The sequence below is a fragment of the Pseudophryne corroboree genome, unplaced genomic scaffold (genome assembly GCF_028390025.1).
Source record: "Pseudophryne corroboree isolate aPseCor3 unplaced genomic scaffold, aPseCor3.hap2 scaffold_3205, whole genome shotgun sequence".
Taxonomy (NCBI): domain Eukaryota; kingdom Metazoa; phylum Chordata; class Amphibia; order Anura; family Myobatrachidae; genus Pseudophryne; species Pseudophryne corroboree.
The window spans coordinates 17,392-22,554 of record NW_026969887.1 but is presented as its reverse complement, the minus strand read 5'-3'; the positions used below and the strand labels follow the sequence as shown (position 1 = coordinate 22,554).

Below are 5,163 nucleotides of genomic sequence, written 5' to 3'. Positions count from 1 at the left end.
CCATAAAGTTCTTCTGGCCGAAATGGACATAGCACTTACCCGTGATGCCAGTGTGCAGATATCCCTCTGTGCATCACGCATATAAAGAAATGCATCCTTTATTTGTTCTAACGACAGTAAAAATAGGATTTTGGTACTTACCAGGTAAATCCTTTTCTTTGAATCCATAGGGGGCACTGGAGTACTCTTGGGATATGGACGGGCGTAGCCGAACAAAGGCACTGAATATTCAAATTTAGGACCCTCCCCCCCCTCCATATCCCCAAGTACCTCAGTGTACTTTGCCAGTGTTTTTTACTGAGCGAACAGGATATAGAGAGGTTGACAATGGAGAATCCCTATAACATAACGGACAACCACAAAGTTGACTCGTAACCTTATTGTCAACTAAAAAGTTGACAGCTTAACCGATAGAACTTATAATTTGAACCAACCGGTGAAAATGTGTTACCATAAGCTCCTTTGAGCTTAATACCATCCAAGTTAAATTTGTTCACTAAGCTCCCTTGAGCTTAAAACAACCCAGGTAAAACTGCTCTGGGTGGGCGTCCAGTGCCCCCTATGGATTCAAAGAAAAGGATTTACCTGGTAAGTACCAAAATCCTATTTTCTTTATCATCCACTAGGGGTCACTGGAGTACTCTTGGGACGTACCAAAGCTTCCCTCGTGGGCGGGAGAGCTGTTTGATACTTGTAACAGTAGGCAGCCAAAGCTAAATGCTGATGGCGCCACCATTTATAACGTGTAAACGTGCACAAACGTGGTGCACTGAAGGCTATGTAGCCGCGTCGTAGACTCTCCACGACCCGCTGGGTCTGACATTCCCACAGAACCTGTGGAATGAACTATTACTGACGTAGGCGATTGTAACTTAGCCTTAAAGTAAGCCTGACTTGTAGTCATTATTATTCAACTGGATAATGTCTGCTGAGAAACTGGCTAACCCCAGTTTACAGTATCATATATAACAACAACGTATTCATATCACGTACTGTAGACGTTCGGTACATATATAAACGCGTAACGCGTGTACCACATTCAGAATTTTAGAATGTGCTGTCCACACAGGAACCACTATTGGTATATTGATGTGAAGAATACGAAAGCGGATTTCGTCCGAAGATCTGCTTTGTCATGAGAAAACTCAAATACGGTGGCTTGGAATACAAGGCACCCAAATATGAAAACAAACCCCTTGTCGAAGCACCATTGCCGAAGGCAAGGCTAGAAGAAAAATGTTTTCCAAAGTGAGAAACTTAATCCCCATTTGTTGAAAGGGTTCCAAAATATGAAACTGTAAGAAAATCTAAACCCAACCTCAAATCGCCTGGCGCTGTAGGTGGGATAAATAGAGTCTGAACTTTGGTGACACCTTGTAGAAAGATGTTGACAGACGCAAATAGAGGCAAACGCTTTGAAAATAAGTTTACCACACAGATACCTGCCCTCTTAGTGCAGATGAACGCAGTTTGCCATCCCATCCTGTTTAACAGAATACGGGTACTTGAAGTATGATGTTGGAAACTTCCGAGGTTTACACCCTATGTAAGCACACGAAATTTTTTTTTTTTTTTTTTTTTAGTCATGAGCTGCCTTAAGCGGCTTAGTATTTCGTGACATGGTTGGTATAACCGATACTGTAATGCTCTATTTTTTTAAGAGGGCGGTCTGAACCCTCACCCCGTCAACCGCAGCTGCGGTACATAGATAATAGGTACATAGGTAACTATGGGTAAAAGAACGTTCCCTGATGTAACAGGTTGGACGTATTATGAGCGGGCCAAGATCGTGTGCAAGTATTCCTTGAAAATTCGAGAAGCAAACTTCTCTGAAACCCATGAGATACCACCAGTATGACTGTGACGAACTGTCTTCTGATCCGTTTTGGCAACGAAGAAAGAAGCGGACAATGGTGGAGCCAGATACACGATGCTGAATGACCCCATGAATGTGATGTACACATACTGAGCTTTTGTAATTGTGGCGAGATGCCCTCATGTATACCTGAGGGTAACCCCCTTCTGTGGACTCACATATGAAACACCTCTGGATTTAATGTCCAGTTTTTAAGATCCAAACCCTGACGGTTGAGATCGCCTGTCTAACAGATGTCCACTCACGGATTGATGTCTTGACATTTTCACATAATAGCGTTCTGAGCCATTGAAGATTTGAGTTACCTACCGCCTTGCCATGCGGCTTATTGGTTCTCACTGGTTGTTGAGTATGCAACTGCCTTTGCTTTGTTTGACTGCTTAAGGGCAGCGTGAGCCAGGCATGAAAAAAAAAAACAAAATTACATGAAACTCACGGTTGTTCCTCTCCACAGAAATCTTTAGTAAAAAACGAAAGATTTATTTGTTATGAAGAGAAACCAGAGTCTATCCCTGGTCAGACTGAAAGCGAATCATTTATTGCATTGTAAAATGCACAGAGATGTAGGACATTTATCTATTGCATTGTAAAATGCACAGAGTTCTAGTACCTTTATCGACAGGAATCTGTCGTGTTTTAGAACCTTTGCGTTGATTTTAACTACAAATCCTGACTCTCTGTGACTGTCGTCCAGAGTATACGCACCCTTGTCCCTCTGTGGGAAACGCGATTGAAGGGTGGTGCACTAAATTGAAAACACATCTTTATTCTTAATAATTGAATACACCAATGTACCGCTAGTGTGCGTGTACTTTTGTTCTAGTTGGTGTAGTAGGTAAAAGTCTTTGATTTACCGTATTTATAAACTTACCTAGGAATTGACATCGTTTAGACAGACTTAGATGTGATTGTTTTCGAACTTAATCTGCTACCGCAGTATAACTTAGTAGCGCAAGATAGAGGAACTTTGTTGATACATAGTTCTTATGTGAGATGAGCTATTATTCCAACATCACTTTGGTAAATACCGGAAGCGATAAGCAACGGTATAAATGAAATGGTTAATGGTTGTGGCGATTTTCAAACGCTAGAACCTATGATGAAGAAACCGGACTGGGTAAATACGCATTGTGAAGATCAAATGCAATTATACAATTTTGTGGCTGCAATAAGCAAAAACTAACTGCAGAAAATCCATTTTCTAACTGTAGTAAATGACTTGCTGATTGATATTGCAACGGAGCTGTTTGATTTTGCTCAAACAGAGGGGAATAAGTAACTTTGACTCTGTTGGCGTACTATTGCCTGGTTTATAAACCAGCAAAGACTAAATGACAACCTGCCAAACCGTTCGCCAGAAGCAGTTTTGTACTCTAAGCTGTAAATAGCTGAGACATATATGAGTTGAAGTCATGAAACCTCGCAAATGTAACATGAAAAGACGCACTTCCACAATTGTAAAAGAGGTCATCAAACCACTGGCTTGCTGACTGTAACGTCCTGTCGTTACAAGGCGTGACTGTTTCTTATAAAGGAATAAAACACCGTTACAAGTATACTGTATGCGCTAATGGCAGAATATCCTATAGGGATAAAATGCCGTTACACATATATCAAATTCAGGCGCAAACAAGGTCTGGCCTTGTCGCGCTTAACTAGAGACAATGAAAATAACCGGCGTTAGCAGAAGCTTTACAGATATACTCTGCAGCTTTTTTGAACCGTGATCGGCATGGTTTCATACATAGATTCTAGTGACCCAAATGTATCTGTGGTTTTTATAATGTTTGACAGAAACGCATATACCAATGGCGGATCGCGTCCTTTTGGAAACGATTATGTATGGTTGTCCAAAACCCCGCACTATCTGAATGCTGGACTAATGTACCCTTCTCACTTGTAGTTATCGGTGTGAGATTTGACATAGAATCGTGCATTAAATTATAAGACTAGTGAAATAAACACTCTGGTACCCAAAGGAAAATTGTCACTTTGGAAAGATTGTCTTTTGTTAGCGCTGGCGGAGTTATTCTGAGACTCCGATTACCGCTGTTTTAATTTGAATTGCCAATGTTAACATTTTTAGTCTGCACTAGAGCCTTATTTGCTATGTAGACAGACATCATAATAGGCAACAGACAGACACTTGCACGACTTAATAACATTATTATATGGCATATATATCTATATATATATGTTATTGCTGAACAGCATATTTATTAGGAAACTAAAGTGTTCTTTATGTGAAAAGCAGTTCACATAGGCATGAAACCCGAACCAAATTCCTACTAACACCCCTGCGCCTTCTGGTGGCTTAAAGATGTAGGGCAGGAATGTTCTAGATTATCCTGAAGTAAAAAATTCCCACTAACACCCCTGCGCCTCCTTGTGGAGTAGAGGTGTATGGTCTGGAATTATAACTGGAAAACCAGCAATGATTAAAATGGCCGTCATGCCATGCTTTCACAGAAAATCACAGTACAGGTTACTTGCTGCAGTTTTAATATAGGCTTAATAGCCTATTATACAGTTACTATGCTTAATAGCCTATTATACAGTGATAACCCAGGTGTAGGATACAGTAAAATATATGCATTTAGTCAATTAATATGAGCACTGCCTGCAGTGTATTTATCTTGCAACCTTAACCAAAAATAACAGAAAACATGGTTAAACGTGCAATAGGTTATGCCACTGCTAACCCATGGCCAGCCAAAGCCTCATATATATATTATATATATATACAAAGTGTTTACACATATAATCACAGTTCATGCTGATATTATAGACAGTTCTGCCAGCAAAAGCTTCATTATATATTATATATATAAAACGTGCTGAAACATATATCACAGTACACATGTACATTGTTTAAAGTGCTGCGCTGCTTGTTTATTTTGAACCCATGCAGCCTTTGCTGCTGCTATGGGTATTATTCCCCCTCCCCCCCCTGCATCCCCATGTTACCTGCAGCGTACGGGGATCGGGTGCAGGGAGAGCAGGAGAGCCTGAATGTAGCGCCGGGGAGCTGACCGGAAGCTCCTTCCTACAGCAGTACACAGTCTCCCTGTGTCTGCGGTGTTTCACTGGGAGAGTGGCCGGCGTCCTTGAGTGACGTGCGGCCACTCTTTAGTACCCAGGAGAGTCTCGGCGGCGTGTAGCGGTGCCGGGCCATCCGAGCAGTGAGAGCGGCCGGCGTCTGAGTGACGTGCGGCCGCTCTGCTTAGTTCAGCGCCCGGAGAGTGTCGGCGGCGTGTAGCGGTGCCGCATCAGGGCAGTGAGAGCGG

General features: G+C 42.0%; 1 non-coding gene across 1 annotated transcript; it reads right to left on the bottom strand.

Moving 5' to 3' along the window:
- Positions 1 to 2,268: 2,268 nt before the first annotated feature.
- LOC135018097 (U5 spliceosomal RNA) lies at positions 2,269 to 2,384 on the bottom strand. Its single transcript, XR_010215853.1, has one exon. It is a non-coding gene; the product is annotated as a U5 spliceosomal RNA (small nuclear RNA).
- Between the last annotated feature and the right edge of the window lie 2,779 nt (positions 2,385 to 5,163).